This window comes from Symphalangus syndactylus, chromosome 5 (assembly GCF_028878055.3).
Source record: "Symphalangus syndactylus isolate Jambi chromosome 5, NHGRI_mSymSyn1-v2.1_pri, whole genome shotgun sequence".
In the NCBI taxonomy this organism is placed as follows: domain Eukaryota; kingdom Metazoa; phylum Chordata; class Mammalia; order Primates; family Hylobatidae; genus Symphalangus; species Symphalangus syndactylus.
Window position 1 is genome coordinate 122,570,751 of NC_072427.2, and position 19,767 is coordinate 122,590,517.

Below are 19,767 nucleotides of genomic sequence, written 5' to 3' on the forward strand. Positions count from 1 at the left end.
CCAGTACCATGCTGTTTTGGTGACTATGGCCTTATAATATTGTTTGAAATCAGGTAGTATAGTGCCTCCAGATTTGTTCTTTTTGTTTAATCTTGCTTTGGCTATGTGGGCTCTTTTTTGGTTCCATATAAATTTTAGAATTATTTTTTTCTAATTCTGTGAAGATTGGTGGTATTCTGATGGAGATTGTGTTGAATTTGTAGATTGCTTTTGGCAGTATGCTCATTTTCACAATATTGATTCTACCTATCCATGAGCATGGGATGTGTTTCCATTTGTTTGTGTCATCTATGATTTCTTTCAGCAGTGTGTTGTAGTTTCCTTGTAGAGGTCTTTTGACTCCTTTGTTAGGTATATTCCTAAGTATTTTTATTTTTTGCAGTGATTGTAAAAGGGACTGAGTGCTTGATTTGATTCTCTGCTTGGTCATTGTTGGTATGTAGAAGAGCTACTGATTTGTGTACGTTAATCTTGTATCTGGAAACTGTGCTGAATTCTTTTATCAGTTCTAGGAGCTTTCTAGGAGAGTCCTTAGTGTTTTCAAGGTAAATGATCATATCGTCAGCAAACAGTGACAGTTTGACTTCCTCTTTACCGATTTGGATGCTCTATATTTCTTTCTCTGGTCTGATTGCTCTGTCTAGGACTTCCAGTACTATGCTGAAGAGGAGTGGTGACAATGCGCATCCTTGTCTTGTTCCAGTTCTCAGACGGAATGCTTTCAACTTTTCCCCATTCAGTATTATGCTGGCTGTGGGTTTGTCATAGATGGCTTTTATTACATTGAGGTCTGTCCCTTGTATGCCGATTTTGCTGAAAGTATTAATCATAAAGGGATGCTGGATTTTGTTGAATGCTTTTTCTGCATCTATTGAGATGATCATGTGATTTTTGTTTTTAATTCTGTTTATGTCATGTATGACATTTATTGGCTTGAGTATGTGAAACCATCCCTGCATCCCCGGTATGAAACCCACTTGATCATGGTGGATAATCTCTTTGATACGTTGTTGGATTTGGTTAGCTAGTATTTTTTTTTAAGGATTTTAGCATCTATGTTCATCCAGGATATTGGCCTATAGTTTTCTTTTTTTGGTTACGTCCTTTCCTGGTTTTGGTATTAGGGTGATGCTGGCTTCATAGAATGAATTAGGGAGGATTCTTTCTTTCTCTGTCTTGTGGAATAGTGTTAAAAGGATTGGTACCAATTCTTCTTTGAATGTCTGGTAGAATACTGCTGTGCATCCGTCTGGTCCTGGACTTTTTTTTCTTGGTAATTTTTAAATTACCATTTCAATCTCACTGTTTGTTCAGTGTATCTAATTCTTCCTGATTTAAGCTAGGAGGGTTGTATTTTTCCAGGAATGTTTCCATCTATTCTAGGTTTTCTAGTTTATGTGCGTAAGGTGTTCATAGTAGCCTTGAATGATCTTTTGCATTTCAGTGGTGTCAGTTGTAATGTCTCCTGTTTTGCTTCTTAGTGAGGTTATTTGGATTTTTTTTCTCTTCTTTTTTTGGTTAATCTTCCTAATGGTCTGTCAATTTTATTTATCTTTTCAAAGAAACAGATTTTGTTTCATGTATTCTTTGTGTTTTTTTGTGTGTTTGTTTGTTTCAATTTCATTTAGTTCTGCTCCGATCTTGGTTATTTCATTTTTTCTGCTGGGGTTTGGATTTGGTTTGTTCTTATTTCTCTAGTTCCTTGAGGAGCGATCTTAGATTGTCTGTTTATGCTCTTTCAGTCTTCTTGATGTAGGTGTTTAGGGGTATGAACTTTCCTCTTAGCACTGCCTTTGCTGAATCTCAGAGGTTTTGATAGTTTGTGTCATTATTATCATTCAATTAGAAGAATTTTTAAATTTCCATCTTGATTTCGTTTTTACCCAAAGCTCATTCAGGATCAAGTTATTTAATTTCCATGTATTTGCATGGTTTTGAAAGTTCCTTTTGGAGTTGATTTCCAGTTTTATTCCACTGTGGTCTGAGAGAGTGCTTGATATAATTTCAATTTTTTAAAATTTATTGAGGCTTGTTTTATGGCCTATCACATGGTCTATCTTGGAGGAAGTTCCTTGTGCTGTTGAATACAGTGTATATTCTGTGGTTGTTGGATGAAATGTTCTGTATATATGTGTTAAGTCTGTTTGTTCCAAGGTATAGTTTAAATCCATTGTTTCTTTGTTGACTTTCTGTCTTGATGACCTGTCTAGTGCTGTCAGTGGAGTATTGAAGTCCCCCAGTATTATTGTGTTGCTGTCTATCTCATTTCTTAGGTCTGTTAGTAATTGTTTTATAAATTAGGGAGCTCTAGTGTTAGGTGCATATATATTTAGGATTGTGATATTTTCCTGTTGAACAAGGCCTTTTACCATTCTGTCTCTCTTCGTCTCTTCTAACCGCTGTTGCTTTAAAGTTTGTTTTGTCTGATATAAGAATAGCTACACCTGCTCACTTTTTGTGTCCGTTTGCATGAAACACCTTTTTCCACCCCATTACTGTAAGTTTATGTGAGTCCTTATGTGTTAGGTGAGTCTCCTGAAAGCAGCAGATAGCTGATTGGTGGGTTCTTATCCATTCTGTGGTTCTGTATCTTTTAAGTGGAGCATTTAGGCCATTCACCTTCAATGTTAATATTGAAATGTGAGGTACCATTGCATTTATTGTGCTCTTTGTTGCCTGTGTACTTTGTTTTTTTGTTTTGTTTTGTTTTGTTTTTGCTTTTTAACTTGTGGTTTTGTTTTATAAGTCCTGTGTGATTTATGCTTTAAAGAGGTTCTGTTTTGATGTATTTCCAGGATTTGTTTAAAGATTTAGGGCTCCCTTTAGCAGTTCTTGTCGGGTGGGGGGGGTTTGGTAATGGCAAATTCTCTCAGCATTTGTTCGTCTGAAAACAACTGTATCTTTCCTTCATATATGATGCTTAGTTTTGCTGGACATAAAATTCTTGGCTAATAACTGTTTTGTTTGAGGAGTCTGAAGATAGGTCCCCAATCCCTTCTAGCTTGTAGGGTGTCTGCTGAGAAATCTGCTGTTAATCTGATAGGTTTTCCTTTATAGGCTACCTGGTGCTTCTGTCTCACAGCTCTTAAGATTCTTTTCTTCATCTTAACTTTGTATAATCTGATCACAGTGCCTAGGTGAAGATCTTTTTGTGATGAATTTCCCAGGTGTTCTTTGTGCTTCTCATATTTACATGTCTAGGTCTCTAACAAGGCTGGGGAAGTTTTCCTCAATTATTCCCCCAAATATATTTTCCAGGATTTTAGAATTCTCTTCTTCCTCAGGTACACCAATGATTTTTAGGTTTGGTCGTTTAACATAATCCCAGACTCTTGGAGGCTTTGTTTATATCGTCTTAATCTTTTCTTTGTCTTTGTTGTATTGGGTTAATTTGAAGACCTTGTCTTTGAGCTCTGATTTCTTTTTCTTACTTGTTCACTTCTACTGCTGAGACTTTCCAGAGCATTTCACATTTCTAAAAGCGTGTCCAAACTTTCCTGAATTTTTGATTGTTTTTTCTTTAAGCTATCTATTTCCATAAATAATTCTCCCTTCACTTCCTGTATCATTTTTTGAATTTCCAGGCACTGGGCTTTGTCTTTCTCTGATCCCTCCCAGATTAGCTTAATAACTAACCTCCTGAATTATTTTTCAGGCAAATCAGGGATTTCTTCTTGGTTTGGATTCATCACTGGTGAACTAGTGTGATCTTTTGGGGATGTTGATGAGCCTTGGTTTGTCATATTACCAGGGTTGGTTTTCTGATTCCTTCTCATTTGGGTAGGCTCTGTCAGAGGGAGGGTCTAGGGCTGAAGGGTGTTGTTCAGAATTTTTTGTCCCACAGAGTGTTCCCTTGATATAGTACTCTCCCCTTTTCCTATGGATGTGGCTCCTGTGAGCTGCACTGCAGTGATTGTTTTCTCTCTTCTGGGTCTGACCACCCAGTGAGTCTACGTGACTCCGGGCTTGTACTGGCGGTTGTCTGCACAGAGTCCTGTGATGTGAACCGTCTATGGGTCTCTCAGCCGTGAATACCAGCACCTGTTCTAGTGGAGGTGGTGGAGGCTGCAATGGACTCCATGAGTGTCCTTAGCTTTGGTGGTTTAGTACTCTATTTTTGTGCTGGTTGGCCTTTTGCCAGGAGGTGGCACTTTCCAGGAAGCATCAGCTGTAGTAGTGGGGAGAGGGACTGGTGGTGGCCAGGGCCCTAGAACTCCCAAGATTATAGGCCGTTTTTCTTCCACTACCAGAGTGGATAGGGAAGGACCATCAGATGGGGGTGGGGCTAGGCCTGTCTGAGCTCAGACTCTCCTTGGGCAGGTCTTGCTGTGGCTGCTGTTGAGGATGGGGGTGAGATTCCCAGGTCTCTGAAGCTGTGTACCTAAGAGGATTATGGCTGCCTCTGCTGAGTCATGCAGGTTGTCAGGGAAGTGGGGGAAAGCCAGCAGTCACAGGCCTCACCCAGCTCCCAGGCCACCTGAAGGGCTAGTCTCACTCCCACCATACCCCACCAACAGCCCCAAGTCTGTTTCCAGGAGGAGGGTGAGAGGGGCTTGAAAAGTTGCCTGAGGCTTCCCACCTACCAGCTGCGAGAGAAAAGGGCTTTAGTTCTTCCCCCACCTGTGAAGTCTACACACCTGTTTCTTGCCCTCCTCTTGAGTTCTGGCCAGGAGGCCTTTCACCCCATTCAAATTGTCACAAAGTTTAACTAGAGAATTCCTTCTCCCTGTGGACTTTTACCCCCTGCTCCTCTATTCACCCTCCCGATGGATCTCTTTGGTGCCAGGCAGGAATGGGCTGCTTGGGGGCCCAGCGAGCTCCCAGGGCCTTTCTGCTGCTTTCTCTACCCCTGTATTTCACTCGGCTCTCCAGATTGACTCAGCTTCAAGTAACCTCAGAAACCTCTTCCACAAACAGAACTTCAGCTTCTCCAGTGGTGGTGTGTGTTTGAGAGAGGAGGGTGTACCTTTCCCACTTCCGCAGTTGGGGCACTCACAGTATTTGTGGCGTCTCTGTGGTCCTGCAGGAGCAGTCTACTTCCTTCAGAGGGTCTGTGGGTCCTCTTGGGATTGTTGGTTTGTTCTTGCAGTCGCTCTGGAGCTAAAATTCACAATGCGAGCCTCCGCGTGCTGCTCTGTCGGGAGCTCCCAGTTACAATGTACTCTTTGTTCCCGAATGTGTTGGTTAATTCTTTACTACTTAGGTCCTTTGCTTCTTTGTTTCCTTCTCTTGTAATATCTTTTCTTCTCATTCAATTCTTAAATGTAAAAGTTTCCTAGCATTATGTCTTCTACTTCAGCTTTTTATTGTTTTCCTATCTAGTTGATCTCATTTATTCCTACAGAATTGAGTGCCACCTGTATGCTGAGGACTTGTTAATATTCAGCCCAAATATGTCTGCTGAGTTCTAGATCTGATTTAATTATGGCCTACTGAGCACCTCCAGATGAATCCATTCCTTTATTTACTCACATATTAATTTATTCATTTGCTGTTTATTTAAAGTGTACTATGTGCAGATTACTTCACATTGAAGCATGTAGGACAAACATTATTCCCATTTTTTGGTAAGGGAATTGAAACTCAGGGAGATTAACCAACTTACTTAAAGCCACACACAGCAAGTCAATTGTGAAGCAAGGACTATAACCCAAATTTTCTGATTCCTAGTTAAGTGCTGGTATGCTAAGTGTAGTGGGTCGAATATGTCTCATGCTGCCCTCCAAAAAAAGATATGTATACCCAGAGCCTGTGAATGTGACATTATTTGAAAAACGTGTTTTTGCAGATATCATTAAACTAAGGATCTTGAGACAAGATCATTCTGGGTTAGGCTGGGCCCTAAATTCAATGACAGGTGTCCTTAGAAGAGAAAAGAGACAGAGAAGAGAAGGCAATGAGAAGATGGAGGCAGAGATTGAAGTGCTATTTCTAGAAGTCAAGGAGTGTCAAAAGTTGCTGGCAGGCACTAACAGGTATGAGAGAGGCCTGGAATGGATTCTCCCTCAGAGTGTTCAGAAAGAATCAACTCAACTCTACTGACACCTTGACTTTGGACTTTTGCTCTCCAGAACTGTGAGACAATAAATTTCTGTTGTTTTAAGACATCAAGTTTGTGGTGATTTGTTACAGTAGCCCTAGGAAACTAATATGCTAAACCACATTGTGTTTCAAATAAATTGGGATTTTGACTTAAAAACTAGGATGCACAATGGTGAAAAAATGTCCAGTAGTTGACAAAATAGAAAGAAGGACAAGGACCTAAAGTAGGCTGTAACTATTTCACTGAAACAGTGAGAATCCTCATATAATTGGCCTCATGGTGAGTAAAATTGTGATCTGGGAATTAAACATTTCCCATGAAGTTCAGGGTCAGCTTGTTGACCCAGAATCTCAAATTAACTGATCATTTACTGTTGTGGTGATTCAGCTTTTTTCTATTGCTGTTCTGTTGATCCTGCCACAAATTTCACCCTCAGTACTATGAAACTTTCCAACCCCCCAACCCCCTATGCATGGATTCTGCGTAATCAGGTGTTCTATTGGCTTATGGCATGTGATTACCTCCTTCTCCCTGCAAATCTTTCCACTTTGGCTCCCTGTAGACTCAACTATGTTCCCAGTTTTCTAGGTCATATTCTTGAGATAACAAATCTGGTAGCCCAGACAATCAGCCACATACATGATTGTGTAGAATGTTGAGGTTTCTGTCCAGCCGTTAGACTATTGTACTTGAGTAAGATGCATGGTCCTGGTCCAGTCAGCTGTGTGCATTCCTGGAGGTGGATGGAAGTGGAAATAGGGAAGGTAGTTGGGTTTCCTTATTCAAAACATCGTCACTATAAATAAGGCACTCACCAATAGAGGGCTGGCAGTTTCCCTCTAAAGGAGCTTATTTCCTGCTTTGTTCAGATATTGTTCTCTCTGATGTCTACATACAGCAGTCATGAATAGCTACTTTCTATTGCTAATAAATTATGATGTAATTTAGTGCTTACTTGTGTGGCAAGATTATATCTTGAAGAATTTATGGAGATTGAAATTTTTGTCTGATGTCATTTTCCTTCTGCTGGAGGAATTTCTCCTAACATTTCTTGTACTGGAGATCTGCTGGCAATTAATTTTTTCATCTTTGTTTTCTGATAAAGTCTTTATCTTATTTTCATTTTTGAATAGTATTTTCACTGAGTATAGAATTCTGATATGATAGTTTTTATTCTTTTGGTACTTTCAAGATATCACTCTATTGTCTTGTGACTTACAGAGTTTCAGACTGCTGTAATTCTTATATTTGTTCTTTTATTCCTGATTGTTTTCAAGATTTTTCCTTTATCTAATTTTCAGCAGTTAGATGAGGTGTGTGTATATGTGTGTGTGTGTGTGTTTGTCCTCTGGGATTCTCTGAGCTTTCAGATCTATGGTTTCATATCTTTTATAACTTTGGAAAAATTTGAGGTCATTATCTTTTCAAATTTTTTATCTGCTCTGTTATCTCTCTTCTCTCTCTTTGACTCCAGTTTGTGTTGGGTCATTTGATATTGCTCAAAAGTTTTTACATGAACATTTTTTATTTGCTTTTTTTCTTTTTGTGTTTCAATTTTGATAATTTTAAACCTACATTCAATTGACTGAGATTTCCACCTCAGCTTTGATAACTCTAAGTAATTCTTCATTTATGATACTGTGTTTCTTTATTTCCGGAATTTCCATATGACTCCCCCGTTTCTATTTTTACCATTTCATCTCTGTTGATATTTCCCCATCTTCTCATACATGTTGTTGACTTTTCCAACTAGATCCTTTTTAAAAAGTTTCTTATTTGGGGGAAGGAGGTAGAGCAAGATGACCAAATAGAAGCTTCCAGTGATTGCCCCCACCACCCCCCACAGGAACACCAAATCGAGCAACTAGCCACACAAAAAAAACATGTTCATAAGAAAAACAAAAAAACCAGGTGAGTGAACACAGTACCTCACTGTGTTTTAACATCATATTAAGGAAAGAGGAGCTGGGTGAGGTGGCTCATGCCTATAATCCCAGCACTTTGGGAGGCTGAGGCAGGCAGATCACTTGAGGTCAGGAGTTTGAGACCAGCCTAGCCAACAGGGTGAAACCCCATCTCTACAAAAAATACAAAAATTAGCTGGGGGGTGTGGTGGTGGGCACCTGTAATCCCAGCTACTTGGGAGGCTGAGGCAGGAGAATTGCTTGAACCTGGGAGGCAGGAGTGAGACTCCATCTCAAAAAAAAAAAAAAAAAAAAAAGGTATTGAAGAGGGTAGGAAAGACACTCTTGCAACTCTTGAATTGCCTACACAACCCTTCCCAAATCCCCTGGCAGCAGCCTCATGGCATGGAGAAAGAATCTGTGTGCTTGGGCGGAGAGCACAGTGATTGTAGGACTTTGCATTGGAACTCAGGACTGTCCTGTCACAATGGAAAGGAACATTTGAGAGAATTCAGCTGCTACCCATGAAGACAGCATTAAGACCAGCCATAGCCAGAGGTAAATCTCCCATCTCAGTGGTCAGAGTCTAAGTTCTGGAAGTTCTGGAAGTCACCATGGGCTAAAGTGCTGTAGAGTCCTATATAAACTTGAAAGGTCATCTAGACCACAAGGACTGCAATTCCTGGACAAGTCTTGGTACTGTCCTGGGCTTAGAGCAAGTGGACTTGGGGTACACATGACCTGGTGAGACACCAGCTGGAGCAGCCAAGGGAGTACTTGCTTTATCCCTCCCTCAACCCCAGGCAGCACAGTAGAGAGACTGTTTGAGGAGAGGAGAGGGGAGAGTAAAGAAGACTTCATCTTACAACTTGGATACCAGCTCAGCCACAGTGAAATAAGACAGAAGGCAGGGACCTGAGGTCCCCATTCTAGGCCCTAGCTCCCAGATGACACTTTTAGACAAGCTCTGGGCCAGAAGAGAATTGATACCATGAAGGGAAAAATCCAGTCTTGGCGGGATTCATCACCTGAGACTAAAGAGCCCTTGGTCCCTGAATAAGCAGCAGTGGTAGCCAGACGGTATTTGCTGTGGGCCTTGGGTGAGACTCAGAAATATGTTGGCTTCAGTTGTAACCCAGCACATTCCAGCTGTGGAGGCTACAGAGAGAGACTTCTTCTGTTTGAGTGAAAAAATGTGATGAGTAAAGAGAGCTTTGTCTTGTAGCTTGAGTACCAGATTAGCCACAGTGAGGATAGAGCACCAGCTCCTGGGGTCCCTGACTCTAGGCGTTGGCTCCTGAACAACATTCCTGGACCTGCCCTGGGCCACAGGGGAGCCCACTGCCCAGAAGAGAGACTCAGGCCTGGAAGCATTCACCACAAGCTGACTGAGGAGCCCTTGGACCTTGAGAGAAGATTGGAAGTGGCCAGGCAGTACTTTCCATGAGCCTGGGACAGTGGTGGCCGTGGAGAGAGACTCTTCTGCTTAAGAAAGGGGGAAGGAAGAAGGGGAAGGACTTTGTTTTGCAGCTTGGGTGCCAGCTCAACCATGGTAGCATACAGTACCAAGTAGATTTCTAAGGTTCCTGACTTTAGGTCCTGGTTCCTGAACAGCATCCTGATCCACCGAGGGCTAGGGGGATCTTGTAGCCCTGAAAGGAAAGATACAAGCAAGGCTGGATTCACCATCTGCTGATTGTAGACCCCTTCAGCCTTCAGTAAACATAAGCAGTAACCAGGCAGTGGTCACCATAGGCCTTGGGTGAGACCCAGTGCTGTGCTGGCTTTGGGACCGACCCAGTTCAGTCCCAGTGGTGGTGGCCACTGGGGTGCTTGTGTCACCTTTCACCTAGCTATGGGCAGCTCAGCACGGAGACAGACTCCATTTGTTTGGGGAAAAGTAAGGAAATAGAACAAGTGTATGTGCCTGGTAATCTAGCAGAATCTCCTAAATCTTACCAAGACCACCGAGGCAGTATCTCTATGAGTCTCCAAGAGTCACAACATTACTGGGCTTGGGGTGCCCCCAGTGCAGATATAGCTGCAGTTACCAAAGACTTAGATCACAATACCCAAGTCCCTTGGAATACTTGGGAAGCCTTCCCAAGAAGGACAGGTACAAACAAATCCAGGCTGTGAAGACTACAATAAATACCTAACTCTTCAATGCCTAGTCACTGACAAACTCCACAAGCATCCGAAACATCCAGAAAAACGACCACATCAAATGAACTTAATAAGACACTAGTGACCGATCCTGGAGAGATGGAGATATGTGACCTTTCAGACAGAGAATACAAAATAACTGTTTTGAGAAACCTTAATGGAATTCAAGATAACACAGAGAAGGAATTCAGAATCCTATAAGATAAATTTTAACAAAGAGATTGAAATGATTAAAAAGAAGCAGAAATTTTCAATGTGAAAAATGCAATTGACAAACTGAAGAATACATCAGAGTCTCTTAACAGCAGACTTGATCAAGCAGAATAAAGAATGAGTTATCTTGAAGGCAGGCAATTTGAAAATACACAGAGGAAACAAGAAAAAAATAAAAAAGAATAAAACATGCCTATAAGATGTAGAAAATAGCCTCAAAAGGGCAAATCTAAGAGTCATTGGCCTTAAAGAGGAGGTAGAGAGATTGGGGTAGAACGTTTATTCAAGGGAGAAATAACAAAATTTTCCATATTTGGGGAAATATATTAATAAAGTATAAGAAGATATTAATAAAGTATAAGAAGGTTATAGAACACCAAGAAGATTTAACTCAAAGAAGACTACTTCAAGGCATGTAATAATCGGACTTCAAAGGTCAAGAATAAAGAAAGGATCCTAAAAGCAGCAAGAGAAAAGAAACAAATACAAGAGAGCTCGAATACATCTGGTAGCAGACTTTTCAGTGAAAACTTTATAGGCCAGGAGAAAGTGGCATGACATATTTAAAGTGCTGAAGGTAAAAAAAATTTTATCCTAGAATAGTATATCCAGTGAAAATATCCTTCAAACATAAAAGAGAAATAAAGACTTTTCAAGACAAACAAATGCTGAGAGACTTCATCAATCCAAGACCTGTCCTCCAAGAAATGCTAAAAGGAGTTCTTCAATCTGAAAGAAAAGAACATTAATGAGATTAAGAAATCATCTGAAGGTACAAAACTCACTGATAATAGTAGGTACAGAGAAAAACATATAATATTACAACACTATAATTGTGGTGTGAAAACTCATACCTTGCATAAAAATACTGAAAGATGAACCTATCAAAGATAGTAACTACAAGAAATTTCAAGACATAGACAGCACAATAAGATATAAATAGAAAAAACAAAAAGGTAAAAAGTGGGAGACCTAAAGTGTAGAGTTTTTATTTCTTTTCTGTTTGGTTGTTTGTTTATGCAATCTGTGTTCTTAGCAGTTTAAACTAATGGCTTATGACATATTATTTACAAGCCTCATGGTAACTTCAAATAAAAAAACTTACAACAGATACATAAAAATAAAAAGTAAGAGATAAAAACATACAGTTAGAGAAAATCACCTTCACTAAAAGGAAGACAAGAAGGAAGGAGAAAGAGAAGATCACGAAACAACCAGAAAACAACAAAATGGAAGATGTAAATCCTTACTTATTAATAATAACATTGAATATAAATGGACTAAACTCGCCAATGAAAAGACATACAGTGGCTGAATGGATAAAAAAGCAAGACCCAGTGATCTATTGCCTACAAGAAACACTTCACTTATAAAGACACACCTACACAGAAAATAAAGGGATAGAAAAAGATACTCCATGCCAATGGAAACCAAAAAAGAGCAGGAGTAACTATACTTACATTGGACAAAATAGATTTCAGGACAAAAACTGGAAGAGACAAGGAAGGTCACTATATAAAGATAATGGGGTCAATTCAGAAAGGGGATATAATAATTTTAAGTATATAAGCACCCACCACTGGAGTACCCAGATACATAAAGCAAATATTATTAGAGCTAAAGAGAGAGATAGACCCCAATACAATTATAGTTGGAGACTTCAACACCATGTTTTCAGCATTGGACAGTTAATCTAGACAGAAAAATCGGTAAAGAAACATGAGACTTATTTTGTGCTATAGACCAAATGGACTTAATAGATATTTAAAGAAAATTTCATATGGCTACAGAATACACAATCCTTCTCCTCAGCACATGGATCATTCTCAAAATGAACCATATCTTAAGCCACAAACAAGTCTTAAAACTTTCAAAAAATTAGAAATCACATCAAATATTTTCTCTGACCATAACAGAATAAAAAAAATCAATAACGAGGAATTTTGGTAACTATACAAACATTTGGAAATTAAACTATATGCTCCTGAATGACCAGTGAGTCAATGAAAAAATAAGAAGGAAATTGAAAAATTTCTTGAAACAAATAATGGAAACACAACATACCAAAACCTGTGGGATACAGTGAAAGCAGCACTGAGAAGCAAGTTTATAGCAGTAAGTATCTACATGAAAAAGCAGAAAAACTTCAGATAAACAACTTAATAATACATCTTAAAGAAACAGAAAAGCAAGAGCAAACCAAACCCAAAATTAGTAGGAGAAAAGAAATAATAAAGATCCGACCAGAAATAAATGAAATTGAAATTAAAAAAAATTACAAAAGATCAATGAAATGAAAATTTTTTTGAAAAGATAAAATTGACAAACCTTTAGCCAGACTAAGAAAAAAAAAAAGACGACCCAAACAAATAAAATCAGAGACGAAAAAGAAGACATTTCAACAAATACTGCAGAAATGGAAAGGATTATTATTGGCTACTGTGAGCAGCTATATGCCAATAAATGGGAAAACCTAGAAGAAATGGATAGATTCCTAGACATATACAACCTAGCAAGATTTAACCATGCAGAAATCCAAAACCTAAACAGACTAATAACAAGCAATGAGATTAAAGGCATAATAAAAAGTCTCCTAGCAAAAAAAAAGGCCAGGACCCAATGGCTTTACTGCTGAATTTTATCAAACATTTAAAGAAGAACCAATATCAATCCGACTCAAATGATTCCAAAAAATAGAGGCGAAGGGAATACTTTTTAACTCATTCTAAGAGGCCAGTAATCATCAACAGAATTTTAGCAAATCAAATTCAACAACACATTAAAAAGATCATTCATCATGACCAAGTGGGATTTATTCCAGGGATGCAAAGATGGTTCAACATACACAATCAATGTGGTCATATCAACAGAATGAAGAACAAAAATCATATAATTTTTTCAGTTGATGGTGAAAAAGCATTTGAGAAAATTCAACATCCCTCAAAAACTGGGTAGAAGGAACACACCTCAGCATGATAAAAGCCATGTATGACAGACCCACATACTGACACATAATGGGGAATCTCATATTTGGGAAAACCTAAAGACCACCAAAAAACGGTTAGAACTGATAAACAAATTCAGTCAAGTTTCAGGATACAAAATCAACACACAAAAATCAGTAGCATTTCTATATGCTAAGTGAACAATCTGAAAAAGAAATCAAGAATATAATCCCCTTTACATTGCTACAAATAAAACAAAATGCCTAAGAATTAACCAAAGAAGTAAAAGATCTCCACAATGAAAACTATAAAACATTGATACAAGAAATTGAAGAGGACACAAAAAAGGAAAGATATTTCATGTTCATGGATTGGAAGAATAAATATGTTAAAGTGTCCATACTACCCAAAGCAATCTACAGATTCAGTGCAATCTCTATCAAAACACCAATGATATTCTTCACAGGTATAGAAAAAAATCCTAAAATTTATATGGAACCACAGAAGCTATCCTGAGCAAAAACAAACAAACAACAACAACAAACCTGGAGGTGTTGGGTGCACTAAAATCTCAGTTAATCACTGTACAATTCATCCTTGTAACCAAAAACGATTTGTACCCTAAAAGCTACTGAAATAAAAAATAAAGAAGTGGGATCTGAAGCAGGATCACTTTTGTAAAGAATGGGTGATTCTTAGATCTGGTGTACAATACTTGATTGAGCTCTTTGAGCTCTCCACTTCCATGGCTCGTCTTTTCTACACTGGTGAGTCTTCTCTCAGCTGAGTCTCTCTTTTTGATAGAAGCTTTTGACTTTATTTGGGATTTGGTTTGGTTATGAGGCCACTTTATATAAAGGACCTTATATTCCTCTTGGGATGGTAAAAAAAACTTTCTATCTTTTCTGGCAAATTCTTTATCCTTTTGGTTTGAGTACTCTGGTTTTTACAGAACTTATATTCTATCTGTGGGTATGTCTTTTCTGGTAAATTTACTTGTGGTTCTTTCTGTGTGCCTAATTTAATATTTTGTTTGCACAATTGAGTTAAACTTTTTCTGAACATTAATCTTGGTTTCATTTTGGTCTGGTTATTTAAGTGATTTGGCTCTTTCCCTTGCCGGTTTCTAAAAATTTTTCAAGAGCAAAAATAAACATACTAAAGTATGTTTATTACTTTAGTATGGTAGATACAAGATGGCTAATTAAAAGCCACTAAGAGTATCACCACAATCTAAAATACCAGTCCAAGCTCCTGATATTCTCTGACAAGATTTATAAGATAGTCTTTGCTCTTGAGAGATTATTAAGAAGTGGAATGGCAATCTCAAACATTAAGTTATGCCAAGGTTTTCTGAGACTCTGGCCAGCTATATTATTATCCATTCTCATGCACATTTAAAAACTGATGTGCAAATCGCATCAAGGAAAATGTAGAGCTCAGTTTATCATTATTTGAACCTAAAAAGTCTACAACTATAGTTAACATGTAGAGCCCACTAAGTTTTTTGTTTATCTCTGTCTCTCTTTTTTGCCTACCTTGAATCTGCTGAACTTTCTTCTGGTGTTGAAATAAAACTCATTGCTTATGATATTCCAGCCAAAAAAAGAGAACGGGTGAGTATTAAATGGCTTTGAAATTAATGGTTTTACAAATTACAACAGCATTATGGTACCCAACTGCCTAGAGAGCTTTTGGAAATGTAAATTTAGGTTTGCCTGTCTAACAATTGCTTAAGATGATGAAACATTTAATTGAAGGATTGAAGTTTAAAGGGGAAAAAAAAACCTAGATAAATGTGTATAAAAGTTAGGCTCTCAGAGCAATTATATCAAGTATCTCTGTCTGTCATAAAAATTGCTTTGTTTGGTACACAGGGGCCAAAAGGAAAAGCAATGAAACAAAACAAAAAACCTCTAAAATGCTTTGCCATCTGCATTGACTAGTTAAATCAAACCAGCAAACATATATTATATATATATATGTATATTATATATATATATATACATATATTATATATATGTATATATATATATAATTATATATATAATTATATATATAATATATATTATATATTATATATATAATTATATATAATATATATTTGCTGGTTTTATATATAAAAAATATGTTTGCTTTTATATATATATAAAATTGTTACCAAGAATTCAGGGCTATTAGGAGATTTTGTTTTTTTTTTTATACCAGTCAGCCAGTCCTAGCTAAAATATAAACATTGAAAGTTTAGCCCTAAACTCATTTGAAACTGAAAAAAACATCTTTTAAAACCAAACTTCTTTACCCAAAGTTGTAGTTCACAGCCTTCATTAGATGACCTATTGGGGCAAATAAAATTTAGCCATGTGAACAGCTCTCATTTTGTCAGAAATATAATTTGGATCTACCTATTCTTTTTATTAACTGGTAAAATTGTATTGCTATCTCATGACTAAAGTTCTAAAATGAAAGTTATAAGATCTTTGTGTATGTATATGTGTTTAAGTGTATTTATGCATATGTACATACATTATGTTGTATGTTGTGTCTGCATGGCAAAATGTGACATAGTTACCTAGAACCCCCTTAAGAAATTCTATTTAAATTGGCTTAGATAAATGAGTGTTTACGTAAAATATATACTAATTAACCCAAATGCCTTTTAGTTCATGTGACTTAAGTAAATCTTTAGTAAATAAGTTGGTTTAAAAATTGTTGTTAAAATAAAAATGACTTCAAGATTGTAAACGCATATTTTTCCTGGGTTTATTGGTCAGACAGTTTTATCTTTTTCTTCATTAGTTGTTTTAAGGTGTCAGAGTTTGACACAAAGGTTATAAAACTATAAACATATAGCTTTATAGTTTTAGAACCTGTATAAATGTATAAACATATACGACTATACACTATAAGCCTAAAACAGTGATCTTTGTTTGTGCAATTCTTTGATAAATAAGGCTAATTCAATATTATTGATTTAATAGAAATAACTATTTGAGAAACAGCTTCTGAGTTATTGGCAAAATGAATATATATTTAACTTCAAGGTTCTTACTTAGGTGAACACCTGATATTCACAGGCTATAAAAGTAGTTAACAAGAAAAATAACTAGCTTTGTTAAATATCTCAGTTTTCATAAGTAATCTATGCATAATGGTTAAAAATAGGTAATGTAAACAAGATAAATATTTATAAGTAAGCTTTCATGTAATTCAAAATCTTAAAGTTATATTATGTTAAATTAAGTAATAGATATTAAATGTCTGGATCATTTCCAAATAAAATAAAAAACTTAAACAAATTGCTGTCCAGCCTGGCCAACATGGCGAAACTCTGTCTCTACCAAAAAATACAAAAGTTAGCTGGGCATGCTGATGAGCACCTGTAGTCGCAGCTAATGTGGTGGCTGAGGCAGAAGAATTGCTTGAACATGGGAGGTGGAGGTTGCAGCGAGTCGAGATCACGCCACTACACTCCAGCCTGGGTGACAGAGTGAGACCCTGTCTCAAAAAAAAAAAAAAAAATTGCTGAATATAAATATGTTTGTTTTATAGAAAGACTAAATATATTTGGATACTCATACATTAAAAATTATGTAATAGAAAAACAGGTTTCTAAAAATTATAAAATTGTTCTCATCTATAAAATATTGATATATAACATACAGTTGATAAGTGCTTGGTAAAAAGGTTACTCCTAGTTAAATTTCTGATTAGTATATATATCATTGTATAAGTGTACCAAAAATATGTTTTTGGTGAGAAAAACTAAGAAAGACATAAAATGTGTTTTTTAATTGAGGAAAAAGAATAATTTTGTCTAAATTGTTTCAATATATGGGTTTAGAAAGGAAATAAAAACAAGATAGAACAGAACTAGTGAATAGGATAGAGAGATGTAAAAAAAGTCATGGGTTGTTAAGATGTATTTTTGGTTAGATATGTTAAAAATAAAAGATAATAATTTTATATAAAAAGAATCCTGAGCCAGGCATGGTGGCTCACACCTATAATCCCAGCACTTTGGGAGGCCAAGGTGGGTGGATCACCTGAGGTCAGGAGTTTGAGACCAGGCCAACATGGTGAAATCCCATCTCTACTAAAAATACAAAAAAAAAATTAGCTGGGTGTGGTGGCAGGTGCCTGTAATCCCAGCTGCTTCGGAGGCTGAGGCAGGAGAATTGCTTGAACCCAGGAGGCAGAGTTTGTGGTGAGCCAAGATTGTGCCATTGCACTCCAGCCTGGGCAACAAGAGCGAAACTCAGTCTTACAAAAAAAAAAAAAGAAAAAAAAATGAATGAAGGGATAATCTGGCAGGGTGCAGTGGCTCACATCTATAATCCTAGCACTTTGAGAGGCCAAGGTGGGAGGATCACTTGAGGCCAGGAGTTCGAGACCAGCCTGGGCAAAATAGAGAGAGACATCCCATCTCCACTAAAATTAAAAAAAAAAAATCCTGTGTGATAAATTTTTGTCCTTAAGTAAAATGATTAGTTATTCATGAAAGAGAAAGTATAGGACAAAGCAGAAAGTTTCAGCATGTTGTTAAAGGACTGAGTAAGTTGTGATAATGTTTATGAAGGATATGTTTATGAAAGAAGTTTTGCATGTGATCAAGTTGGCTATGATTAGAAGGGAATTATTTATGTCTTTCTAAAGATTGAGCTTGAATATTAAAAATACACTAATATAAAACTAAAAATTTGGTTCTCTATTTTAGAACAAGGTTTTTTAAAGTATCGATCTTCTCTTAGTAAAAATTAGAAGAGGCTTTGATTTTTAATTCTAAAATCTGTTTAACAGCCATCTTCTGAACTACAGACAGTTTCTATTTCTGCCACGTAACTCATTTCCTTAATTTTAGTTTGGAAATGCTGTCTTTTTCAATCAGAATGATAATTTCATTTCTTTAAGAGTTTTTCTCTTAAAGCTTCTCAGAGTCATCTCTCAGAAGTTCAATTTTTGCTTTATCTTGTTGCACGTGATTTATAGGTCGTGCATCATTGCCTTCAGCTCTTTCTCCCCTTAAGAAGGTGTATCTAGGCTGGGCGCGGTGGCTCATGCCTGTAATCCCAGCACTTTGGGAGGCCAAGGCGGGCGGATCACGAGGTCAGGAGATCGAGACTATCCTGGCTAACACAATGAAACCCCGTCTCTACTAAAAATACAAAAATTAGCTGGGCACGGTGGCAGGCGCCTATAATCCCAGCTACTCAGGAGATGGAGGCAGGAGAATCGCTTGAACCTTGTGGGGCGGAGCTTGCAGTGAGCCGAGATCGTGCCACTGCACTCCAGCCTGGGCGACAGAGTGAGACTCCGTCTCAAAAAAAAAAAAAAAAAAAAAAAAGATGTATCTTTTTGTTTGCGTGGAATGAAAACTCTTTCCTTCAACTTTTTTGTCAGCTTCTGTAACTTCCCTTGTTCAGTTCTAATTCTGCTGTTATGATTTGTCATTGAAATATTCTGTTTGTAGGCTTAGAAAAACAATGTTTTCCTTGAGGATAATTTGATTCTGTACTCTTGGCTTTTCTTGATATGTTTGAATTGTTCCATGTAACCAGGACATTTCACATGCTTTTACTTTTTCTGAGAGCCATGCATTCTTCTGCTCAATATACCATTTTCTTATTTACATTCCTTTATAATATGGTGTACCTTGATAACTTTGGACACATTCTTTCTGTGTGTAATTAAATGCAGTGTCCTTTTTATCAGTTTTGACTTGCAGGTTATCTAAACAGCCTTCCCAGAAGAAGAAGCAATCACAATGCAGGAAGTTTTTCTTTACCTTTTGGGTAAGTGGCCTAAAAACCTCCACAAAATATTACATTTTATCAAGATAAGTTTCAATGTTGTCTTCACCAGGTTTTTGATTACTTGGGAAAACTGAGCTTTGAAAGGGTTAAGGTTTTAAAAATCCATGTAACTTTCTGTATTGCGTTTGAAATCTTTTGATTATCACTCTGGTTAAATGAATATTATTTCACAGTGACCTGTGATTCTCTTTGTTCCTCTATGTTAGATCAAATGTTTTGAACTTTTTGACGTCTTTGACAGACTTTCCCAGGATTAAAATTGTAAATTAAATCTTTTTGATTTAGAATTAATTTGAGATTTTCTAGATAGGCCCTGGGAGAGCCTCAAGGACTGTATCTCTCATCTTGTAGAGAGATTAAATAATTAGGCTTAATTATCAAATTAAATGGAAAACATTGTCAAACAATAAGTGATACTAGATCTCCTTTTGATTACATTTATGGGCATGTTATTGGTATGAATATTTCTAAATTGTATAAAACTCTTAGAAATCTAATATGAAATCAGTCATTATTATGTTGTCTGCCATAAAAATAACTAAATTTTCTTGCCAATTACTGTTTGTAATCAACTTCCATCAGATTTTTAACACAGGTATTCCAAGTTTTTGTCATCCATAGTTACTGTTTTAAGTCCTTAGTTCCATAGTTACTGTTTTAAGTACTTCTCTAAAAGCATTTCC

General features: G+C 37.1%; 1 protein-coding gene across 3 annotated transcripts in view; it reads left to right on the forward strand.

Moving 5' to 3' along the window:
* Positions 1-19,042: 19,042 nt before the first annotated feature.
* Positions 19,043-19,767, forward strand: part of ATP8B4 (ATPase phospholipid transporting 8B4 (putative)) — a 319,170-nt gene continuing 318,445 nt past the window's right edge. For all 3 annotated transcript variants that reach the window (XM_055279071.2, XM_055279077.2, XM_055279072.2), the window contains exon 1: positions 19,043-19,063. The gene's annotated coding sequence lies outside the window, so the exon portion shown is untranslated. The remainder of the gene's footprint in view (positions 19,064-19,767) is intronic.